Source organism: Salvelinus fontinalis, chromosome 28, assembly GCF_029448725.1.
Source record: "Salvelinus fontinalis isolate EN_2023a chromosome 28, ASM2944872v1, whole genome shotgun sequence".
NCBI lineage: Eukaryota > Metazoa > Chordata > Actinopteri > Salmoniformes > Salmonidae > Salvelinus > Salvelinus fontinalis.
In genome coordinates, this window is record NC_074692.1 from 47,358,784 (window position 1) to 47,371,341 (window position 12,558).

General features: G+C 44.7%; 1 protein-coding gene across 4 annotated transcripts in view; it reads right to left on the reverse strand.

Moving 5' to 3' along the window:
* tmem8b (transmembrane protein 8B) overlaps positions 1-12,558 on the reverse strand; it is a 243,656-nt gene that overhangs the window by 145,131 nt on the left and 85,967 nt on the right. The window lies entirely within an intron of this gene.

Here is a 12,558-nt window from a genome sequence, read left to right on the forward strand (position 1 = left end):
TCATTATCATCGTTACCATCATTATCATCATTATTATCGTCATTATTATTATCATCATTATCATCATTATCATCATTATTATCGTCATTATTATTATCATCATTATCATCATTATTATCATTATTAACATAATTATTGTCCGCATTATCGTCAGCGCTATCATCAGCTTTATTGTCGTCATTATTACCAGCATCGCTATCGTCGTCATTATCATCATCATTATCATCATTGATATCATCAGCATTATTATCATCTGCATTATTACCGGCAGTATTGTCGGCCTTATCATCATCATTGTCATTATCATCATCGTCATTATCATCGTCATTATCGCCATTATTATCATCGTTATTGTCATCATTATCAGCATAACTATCATCATAATTATTATCATCACTATTATTATCATTGTTATCATTATTAACATCATTATTGTCAGCATTATCATCAGCTTTATCATCCGCTTTATCGCCATATTTATTGTCATCATTATTAGCATTATTATCATCATTATCATCATAATTATCATCATCATTATCATCATCGCTATTATCAGCATTATTTATCTGCATTATTATCTGCATTTTCATCATCATTATCGGCATCATCATTATCATCATCATTATCATCATACTTATTATCATCATTATTATCAGCGTTATTAACATCATCATCTTTATCAGTATTATTATCATCATCATTATTATCTGTATCATTATTAGCATCATTATTATCATCATTATCGTTATTATCATCATTGTCATCGTTAGCGCCGGTATCATCGGCATTATCGTCAGTGTTATCGTCATCATTATTATCAGTATCGCCATTATTCATGATTATCATCATCCCTATTATTATCATCGGCATTATCGTCATCGGCATTATCGCCGTTGTTATCGCCATTATCATCATTTTCATGATCATTATTATCGTCATTTTCACCTTCATTATCATCACTATTATCATCATTATTATCATCATTATTATCCTCATTAACATCATTACCATCTGCATTATTATCATCGGTATTATTATCAGCATCATTATCATCAGCATCATCATCATCATTAACATCCTTATCATCATTATTCTCATCATTATCATCTGTATTGTTACCATCATTTTTATCGCCCCATTGTACTGATTGATCGTCAGGCGACAGAAAAAGCATTATTTATTCTAGAAAATATTGACATTATTCAAAATCTAATTAGGATGAATTAGCTGTACAACATTGTGGAGATGAACTCTATGAGAAAGTAAATGTTTGTGTTTTCATCCAAAGGACTATCGGTTGTTTTTTTAATCAGTTGTTTTCTATTTGTCCTTTCAGTCCAATTAATTTAGCCTTATGTTGCACATCAAACGAACGTTACCAACAAGAGCTTAAACCACAGAATAAACGACAACATGAATTGTTTTCTATAGACTATTTAGGACGTTCAGATAAACAGGTTATTATGAATGTAGATTTTCCATTTGAAAATTAAAAAGAATAAATAATAAGTAATTATTGTTTCCTTCATTAGCTAGCTTCCACTCCACCGGGCTCGTTTCACACCTGATTAATTCATCATTGACATTCAGTAGTCCTACCAGGAGAATGTTTTCTAAGCATTAGAAGAGAACAGATTTAGAATGAATAACGCTATGCAAACTCTCTGTATGATGTTGAATTGACCCGTAATACACAGTTAGTTCCGAGAGAGAGAGAGAGAGAGAGAGAGAGAGAGAGAGAGAGAGAGAGAGAGAGAGAGAGAGAGAGAGAGAGAGAGAGAGAGAGAGAGAGAGAGAGAGAGAGAGAGAGAGAGAGAGAGAGAGAGAGAGAGAGAGAGAGAGAGAGAGAGAGAGAGAGAGAGAGAGAGAGCAGGAACCCAGAAATAAAGACATTGTCATCCTACAAGAAACATGGTATAGAGGAGACTGACCCACTGGTTTCCCTCTAGGTTACAGAGAGCTGGTAGTCCCATCCACCACACTACCAGGTGGGTGGTATAGAGGAGACGGACCCACTGGTTGCCCTCTAGGTTACAGAGAGCTGGTAGTCCCATCCACCACACTACCAGGTGGGTGGTATAGAGGAGACTGACCCACTGGTTGTCCTCTAGGTTACAGAGAGCTGGTAGTCCCATCCACCACACTACCAGGTGGGTGGTATAGAGGAGACGGACCCACTGGTTGTCCTCTAGGTTACAGAGAGCTGGTAGTCCCATCCACCACACTACCAGGTGGGTGGTATAGAGGAGACGGACCCACTGGTTAACCTCTAGGTTACAGAGAGCTGGTAGTCCCATCCACCAGACTACCAGGTGGGTGGTATAGAGGAGACGGACCCACTGGTTACCCTCTAGGTTACAGAGAGCTGGTAGTCCCATCCACCACACTACCAGGTGGGTGGTATAGAGGAAACGGACCCACTGGTTGCCCTCTAGGTTTCAGAGAGCTGGCAGTCCCATCCACCACACTACCAGGTGGGTGGTATAGAGGAGACGGACCCACTGGTTGCCCTCCAGGTTACAGAGAGCTGGTAGTCCCATCCACCACACTACCAGGTGGGTGGTATAGAGGAGACGGACCCACTGGTTGCACTCTAGGTTACAGAGAGCTGGTAGTCCCATCCACCACACTACCAGGTGGGTGGTATAGAGGAGACGGACCCACTGGTTGTCCTCTAGGTTACAGAGAGCTGGTAGTCCCATCCACCACACTACCAGGTGGGTGGTATAGAGGAGATGGACCCACTGGTTTCCCTCTAGGTTACAGCAAACTGGTAGTCCCATCCACCACACTACCAGGTGGGTGGCATAGAGGATATGGACCCACTGGTTGCCCTCTAGGTTTCAGAGAGCTGGCAGTCCCACCCACCAAACTACCAGGTGGGTGGTATAGAGGAGACGGACTCACTGGTTACCCTCTAGGTTACAGAGAGCTGGCAGTCCCACCCACCAAACTACCAGGTGGGTGGTATAGAGGAGACAGACCCACTGGTTACCCTCTAGGTTACAGAGAGCTGGCAGTCCCACCCACCAAACTACCAGGTGGGTGGTATAGAGGAGACGGACCCACTGGTTACCCTCTAGGTTACAGAGAGCTGGTAGTCCCATCCACCACACTACCAGGTGGGTGGTATAGAGGAGATGGACCCACTGGTTGCCCTCTAGGTTACAGAGAGCTGGTAGTCCCATCCACCACACTACCAGGTGGGTGGTATAGAGGAGATGGACCCACTGGTTGCCCTCTAGGTTACAGAGAGCTGGCAGTCCCACCCACCACACTACCAGGTGGGTGGTATAGAGGAGACGGACCCACTGGTTACCCTCTAGGTTACAGAGAGCTGGTAGTCCCATCCACCACACTACCAGGTGGGTGGTATAGAGGAGATGGACCCACTGGTTGCCCTCTAGGTTACAGAGAGCTGGTAGTCCCATCCACCACACTACCAGGTGGGTGGTATAGAGGAGACAGACCCACTGGTTGCCCTCTAGGTTACAGAGAGCTGGCAGTCCCACCCACCAAACTACCAGGTGTGAAAAAGGGAAGATTTGGTAAAGAGCAGACCTAACTCACTCTATTAAATTTATCAAAACGGGAACATTTTACATTCGGCTAGAAATTCAAAAGGAAATGATCTGAACAGAGAAAAATGTCCTCCTGTGTGCTACCTATATCCCAAGCCCCCACAAGAATCCCCTTTAATGAAGACAGCTTCTCCATCCTGGAGGGGAGATCAATCATTTCCTGGCCCAGGGACATGTACTAGTCTGTGGTGACCTAAACGCCAGAACCGGACACGAACCTGACTGTCACGATTGTTGGTTGAATTAATGGACCAAGGCACAGCGTGCTTCGAGTTCCAGTTTATTGGATGAAACTCACAGAGAACAATAAAGCACAAAACGAAACATGAAACTAATGTAGTGCTCGACATAAGACAAGACTAATGTAGTGCTCGACATAAGACAAGACTAATGTAGTGCTCGACATAAGACAAGACTAATGTAGTGCTCGACATAAGACAAGACAAGACTAATGTAGTGCTCGACATAAGACAAGACAAGACTAATGTAGTGCTCGACATAGACAAGACAAGACTAATGTAGTGCTCGACATAGACAAGACAAGACTAATGTAGTGCTCGACATAGACAAGACAAGACTAATGTAGTGCTCGACATAAGACAAGACTAATGTAGTGCTCGACATAGACAAGACAAGACTAATGTAGTGCTCGACATAGACAAGACAAGACTAATGTAGTGCTCGACATAGACAAGACTAATGTAGTGCCCGACATAGACAAGACAAGACTAATGTAGTGCTCGACATAGACAAGACTAATGTAGTGCTCGACATAGACAAGACAAGACTAATGTAGTGCCCGACATAGACAAGACAAGACTAATGTAGTGCTCGACATAGACAAGACTAATGTAGTGCTCGACATAGACAAGACAAGACTAATGTAGTGCTCGACATAGACAAGACAAGACTAATGTAGTGCTCGACATAAGACAAGACAAGACTAATGTAGTGCTCGACATAGACAAGACAAGACTAATGTAGTGCTCGACATAGACAAGACAAGGCTAATGTAGTGCTCGACATAAGACAAGACAAGACTAATGTAGTGCTCGACATAGACAAGACAAGACTAATGTAGTGCTCGACATAGACAAGACAAGACTAATGTAGTGCTCGACATAAGACAAGACAAGACTAATGTAGTGCTCGACATAGACAAGACAAGACTAATGTAGTGCTCGACATAGACAAGACAAGACTAATGTAGTGCTCGACATAGACAAGACAAGACTAATGTAGTGCTCGACACAGACAAGACTAATGTAGTGCTCGACATAGACAAGACTAATGTAGTGCCCGACATAGACAAGACAAGACTAATGTAGTGCTCGACATAGACAAGACAAGACTAATGTAGTGCTCGACATAGACAAGACAAGACTAATGTAGTGCTCGACATAGACAAGACAAGACTAATGTAGTGCTCGACATAGACAAGACAAGACTAATGTAGTGCTCGACATAAGACAAGACAAGACTAATTTAGTGCTCGACATAAGACAAGACAAGACTAATGTAGTGCTCGACATAGACAAGACAAGACTAATGTAGTGCTCGACATAAGACAAGACAAGACTAATGTAGTGCTCGACATAGACAAGACTAACGTAGTGCTCGACATAGACAAGACAAGACTAATGTAGTGCTTGACATAGACAAGACAAGACTAATGTAGTGTTCGACATAGACAAGACAAGACTAATGTAGTGCTCGACATAAGACAAGACAAGACTAATGTAGTGCTCGACATAGACAAGACAAGACTAATGTAGTGCTCGACATAGACAAGACTAATGTAGTGCTCGACATAAGACAAGAGAAGACTAATGTAGTGCTCGACATAGACAAGACAAGACTAATGTAGTGCTCGACATAGACAAGACAAGACTAATGTAGTGTTCGACATAGACAAGACAAGACTAATGTAGTGCTCGACATAGACAAGACTAATGTAGTGCTCGACATAAGACAAGACAAGACTAATGTAGTGCTCGACATAGACAAGACAAGACTAATGTAGTGCTCGACATAGACAAGACAAGACTAATGTAGTGCTCGACATAGACAAGACAAGACTAATGTAGTGCTCGACATAGACAAGACAAGACTAATGTAGTGCTCGACATAGACAAGACAAGACTAATGTAGTGCTCGACATAGACAAGACAAGACTAATGTAGTGCTCGACATAGACAAGACTAATGTAGTGCTCGACATAAGACAAGACAAGACTAATGTAGTGCTCGACATAGACAAGACAAGACTAATGTAGTGCTCGACATAGACAAGACAAGACTAATGTAGTGCTCGACATAGACAAGACAAGACTAATGTAGTGCTCGACATAGACAAGACAAGACTAATGTAGTGCTCGACATAGACAAGACAAGACTAATGTAGTGCTCGACATAGACAAGACAAGACTAATGTAGTGCTCGACATAGACAAGACAAGACTAATGTAGTGCTCGACATAGACAAGACAAGACTAATGTAGTGCTCGACATAGACAAGACAAGACTAATGTAGTGCTCGACATAGACAAGACAAGACTAATGTAGTGCTCGACATAGACAAGACTAATGTAGTGCTCGACATAAGACAAGACAAGACTAATGTAGTGCTCGACATAGACAAGACTAATGTAGTGCTCGACATAGACAAGACAAGACTAATGTAGTGTTCGACATAGACAAGACAAGACTAATGTAGTGCTCGACATAGACAAGACTAATGTAGTGCTCGACATAAGACAAGACAAGACTAATGTAGTGCTCGACATAGACAAGACAAGACTAATGTAGTGCTCGACATAGACAAGACAAGACTAATGTAGTGCTCGACATAGACAAGACAAGACTAATGTAGTGCTCGACATAGACAAGACAAGACTAATGTAGTGCTCGACATAGACAAGACAAGACTAATGTAGTGCTCGACATAGACAAGACTAATGTAGTGCTCGACATAAGACAAGACAAGACTAATGTAGTGCTCGACATAGACAAGACAAGACTAATGTAGTGCTCGACATAGACAAGACAAGACTAATGTAGTGCTCGACATAGACAAGACAAGACTAATGTAGTGCTCGACATAGACAAGACAAGACTAATGTAGTGCTCGACATAGACAAGACAAGACTAATGTAGTGCTCGACATAGACAAGACAAGACTAATGTAGTGCTCGACATAGACAAGACAAGACTAATGTAGTGCTCGACATAGACAAGACAAGACTAATGTAGTGCTCGACATAGACAAGACAAGACTAATGTAGTGCTCGACATAGACAAGACAAGACTAATGTAGTGCCCGACATAGACAAGACTAATGTAGTGCCCGACATAGACAAGACAAGACTAATGTAGTGCTCGACATAGACAAGACAAGACTAATGTAGTGCTCGACATAAGACAAGACAAGACTAACGTAGTGTTCGACATAGACAAGACAAGACTAATGTAGTGCTCGACATAGACAAGACAAGACTAATGTAGTGCTCGACATAGACAAGACAAGACTAATGTAGTGCTCGACATAAGACAAGACTAATGTAGTGCTCGCAGGCAACTAGACAAGACCTCACAAAAACCCAGTGGGGAAAAGGCTGATTAAATATGATCCCCAATCAGAGACAACGATAAGCAGCTGCCTCTGACTGGGAACCATACCAGGCCAACATAGAAATGAAACCAACCTAGATGACCCGCCCTAGTCACACCCCGACCTAACCAACATAGAAATGCAATAACCTAGATGACCCACCCTAGTCACACCCCGACCTAACCAACATAGAAATGCAACAACCTAGATGACCCACCCTAGTCACACCCCGACCTAACCAACATAGACATACAACAACCTAGATGACCCCACCCTAGTCACACCCCGACCTAACCAACATAGAAATGAAACCAACCTAGATGACCCACCCTAGTCACACCCCGACCTAACCAACATAGAAATGAAACCAACCTAGATGACCCACCCTAGTCACACCCCGACCTAACCAACATAGACATACAACAACCTAGATGACCCCACCCTAGTCACACCCCGACCTAACCAACATAGACATACAACAACCTAGATGACCCCACCCTAGTCACACCCCGACCTAACCAACATACACATACAACAACCTAGATGACCCACCCTAGTCACACCCCGACCTAACCAACATAGACATACAACAACCTAGATGACCCCACCCTAGTCACACCCCGACCTAACCAACATAGACATACAACAACCTAGATGACCCCACCCTAGTCACACCCCGACCTAACCAACATAGACATACAACAACCTAGATGACCCCACCCTAGTCACACCCCGACCTAACCAACATAGACATACAACAACCTAGATGACCCACCCTAGTCACACCCCGACCTAACCAACATAGACATGAAACAACCTAGATGACCCCAACCTAGTCACACCCCGACCTAACCAACATAGAGAATAAAAAGGATCTCTAAGGTCAGGACACTGACACTCTCAGCACATAGGGGGACAAACACATACCTGGAGGTGACAGCATTCCCTCCCAAATATGCCACCCTAGGCACAACTATGACAAAACAACCAACAAAAATGTTTCACAACTTCTGCAGCTCTGTTGCATGCTGGGTATGTACATAGTCAATTGTAGGCTCCAAGGGGACTCCTATGGTAGGAACACCTATAGCTCATCTCTTGGCAGTAATACTGTAGACCACTTTATCACTGACCTCAACCCAGAGTCCTATGGTAGGTACACCTATAGCTCATCTCTTGGCAGTAGCACTGTAGAGTACTTTATCATTGACTTCAACCCAGAGTCTCTCAGAGCGTTCACAGTCAGCCCACTGACACCCTTATCAGATCACAGCAAAATCACAGTCTACTTGAACAGAGCAATACTCAATCATGAGGCATCAAAGCCAAAGGAACTAAATAATATTAGGACATGCTATAGATGGAAGGAAGATAGTGTGGAAATCTACCAAAAAACTATTCAGCAACAACAAATTCAATCCCTTCCAGACAATTTCCTGGACAAAATGTTTCACTGTAATAGTGAAGGTGTAAAACTTGTCAGTAGAAACCTAAACAGTATATTTGACCTCTCAGCTTCTCTATCAAATCAAAAAATGTCAAAGAGACAACCTAAGATAATGAACAACAATGACAAACAGTTTGATGAAGAATCCAAAAACCTAACAAAGAAATTGAGAAACGGCAAAAAGTCCTGCGGTGTTGACGGCCTCCTAAATGACATGATAAAATACGCAGACCCCAAATTCCAATTGGCTGTCACGGCCGTCGTCGGAAGGAGACCAAGGTGCAGCATGGTGAGCGTACATTTTATTTTATTATTGTAAATGTCGCCAACAAAACAAAGAAACTACCGTGAAGCTTATCAGGGCTTTAGTGCCACTAACAAAGATAACTACCCACAAACACCAAAGGAAAAAAGGCTGCCTAAGTATGATTCCAAATCAGAGACAACGATAGACAGCTGTCCCTGATTGAGAACCATACCCGGCCAAAACATAGAAATACAAAACATAGAAATAAAGAAACTAGAATGCCCACCCTAGTCACACCCTGGCCTAACCAAAATAGAGAATAAAAGCCTCTCTATGGCCAGGGCGTGATAGTACCCCCCCCCCCCCCCCCCCCCAAAAGTGCGGACTCCGGCCGCAAAACCTGACTCTATAGGGGAGGGTCCGGGTGGGCATCTATTCACGGCGGCGGCTCCGGTGCCGGACGTAGACCCTGCTCCACCTCTGGCTCCTCCCACTTTGGTGGTGCTTCTGGTGCGGGGACCCTCGTCGCCGACCCTGGACTGGGGACCCTCGCTGCAGGCCCCGGACTGGGAACCCTCGCTGCAGGCCCCGAACTGGGGACCCTCATTGCAGGCCCCAGACTGGGAACCCTCGTTGCAGGCCACGGACTGGGGACCCTTGTTGCAGGCCCCGGACTGGAGGCCGTCGCTGGAGGCTCCGGACTGGAGGCCGTCGCTGGAGGCTCCGGACTGGGGATCGTTGCTGGAGGCTCCGGACTGGGGATCGTTGCTGGAGGCTCCGGACTGGGGATCGTTGCTGGAGGCTCCGGACTGGAGACCGTCGCTGGAGGCTTCGTGCCATGGATCATCACTGGAGGCTTCGTGCCATGGATCATCACTGGAGGCTTCGTGCCATGGATCATCACTGGAGGCTTCGTGCCATGGATCATCACTGGAGGCTTCGTGCCATGGATCATCACTAGAGGCTTCGTTCGTGCAGCAGGCACAGGACTCACCAGGCTGGGGAGACAGACAGGAGTCCTGGTCCGTGGAGCAGGCACCGGACTCACCGGGCTGGAGAGACAGACTGGAGGCTTGGGGCGGGCATGGAGGCGCACTGGAGGTCTCAAGCGTAGAACTTGCACAACCCTTCCTGGCTGGATGGTTACTTTTTTGCTGGGCGCTAGCACAGGACGCACTGGGCTATGCAGGCGCACCGGAGACACAGTGCGCAGAGCCGGCGCAGGATATCCTGGGCCGTAGAGACGCACTGGAGGCCAGATGCGCTGAGCCGGCACCTTCCGTCCTTGCTGGATGCTCACTCTAGCCCAGCCGATGCGGGGAGCTGGAATGTAGCGCACCGGGCTGTGAACGTGCACTGGAGACACCGTGCGCTCCACCGCATAACACGGTGCCTGACCAGTACCACGCTCCCTACAGTAAGCACGAGGAGTTGGCTCAGGTCTCCAACCTGACTCAGCCAATCTCCTCGTGTTTCCCCCCCAAAAAATGTTTGGTGGCTGCCTCGTGCCTGCTTCGTTGCCGTGACTCCTGGTATCGTTGTCGTTCCTCCCTCGCTACTTCCGCCTGTTTCCATGGCAGGACCTTGTCCCCTGCCATAACCTGCTCCCATGTCCAATATGTCCCCCACTCTCTCTTCTCCCAGGCCCAGGATCACTGCTCCTCCTGGCCACGCTGCTTGGTCCTTTGGTGGTGGGTAGTTCTGTCACGGCCGTCGGAAGGAAAGAGACCAAGGTGCAGCATGGTGAGCATACATTTTATTTTATTATTGTAAATGTCGCCAACAAAACAAAGAAACGACCGTGAAGCTTAACAGGGCTTTAGTGCCACTAACAAAGATAACTACCCACAAACACCAAAGGAAAAAAGGCTGCCTAAGTATGATTCCCAATTAGAGACAACGATAGACAGCTGTCCCTGATTGAGAACCATACCCGGCCAAAACATAGAAATACAAAACATAGAAATAAAGAAACTAGAATGCCCACCCTAGTCACACCCTGGCCTAACCAAAATAGAGAATAAAAGCCTCTCTATGGCCGGGGCGTGACATTGGCTATACTTAAACTCTTTAACATCATCCTCAGCTCTGGCATATTCCCCAATATTTGGAACCAAGGACTGATCACCCCAATCCACAAAAGTGGAGACAAATTTGACCCCAATAACTACCGTGGGATATGAGTCAACAGCAACCTTGGGGAAATCCTCTGCATTATCATTAACATCAATGTACCGAGATTTTACCAAATTACCGTACGACCGACCATGTATTCACCCTGCACCCCCTAATTGACAAAGAAACAAACCAAAACCAAGGCAAAGCCTTCTCATGCTTTGTTGATTTCAAAAAAGCTTTCAACTCAATTTGGCATGAGGGCCTGCTATACAAATTGATAGAAAATGGGTTTGGGGGAAAAACATACAACATTATAAAATACATAAAAATACACAAACAACAAGTGCGGTTAAAATTGGCAAAAAAACACACACATTTCTTTCCACGGGGTTGTGGGGTGAGACAGGGATACAGCTTAAGCCCCACCCTCTTCAACATATATATCAACGAATTGGCGAGGGCACTAGAACAGTCTGCAGCACCCGGCCTCACCCTACTAGAATCTGAAGTCAAATGTCTCCTGTTTGCTGATTATCTGGTGCTTCTGTCCCCAACCAAGGAGGGCCTACAGCAGCACATAGATCTTCTGCACAGATTCTGTCAGATTCTGGGCCCTGACAGTAAATCTCAGTAAGACTAAAATAATTGTGTTCCAAAAAAGGTCCAGTTTCCAGGACCACAAATACAAATTCCATCTAGACACCGTTGCCCTAGATCACACAAAACTATACATACCTCGCCCTAAACATCAGCGCCACAGGTAACTTCCACAAAGCTGTGAACGATCTGAGAGACAAGGCAAGAAAGGCCTTCTACGTCATCAAAAGGAACATAAAATTCGACATCCCAATTAGGATCGGGCTAAAAATGCTTGAATCAGTTATAGAACCCATTGCCCTTTATGGTTGTGAGGTCTGGGGTCCGCTCACCAACCAAGAATTCACAAAATGGGACAAACACCAAATTGACACTCTTTTTTTGCAGAATTCTGCAAAAATATCCTCTGTGTACAACGTAAAACATCAAATAATGCATGCAGAGCAGAATTAGGATGATACCCGCTAATTATCAAAATCCAGAAAAGAGACGTTAAAATTCTACAACCACCAAAAAAGGAAGCGATTACCAAACCTTCCATAACAAAGCCATCACCTACAGATAGATTAACCTGGAGAAGAGTCCCCTCAACCAGCTGGTTCTGAGGCTCTGTTCACAAACACAAACACACCCCACAGAGCCTCAGGACAGAAACACAATTAGACCCAATCAAATCATTAGAAAACAAAAAGATAATCACTTGACACATTGGAAAGAATTTACAATAAAAACAGAGCAAACCTGACCACTGTGACCCAAAATGAAGGAAAGCTTTGACTATGTATAGACTCAGTGAGCATAGCCTTGCTATTGAGAAAGGCCGCCGTAGGCAGACATGGCTCTCAAGAGGAGACAGGCTATGTGCACACTGCCCACAAAATGAGGTGGAACCTGAGCTGCACTTCCTGACCTCCTGCCAAATGTATGACCATATTAGAGACACATATTTCCCTCAGATTA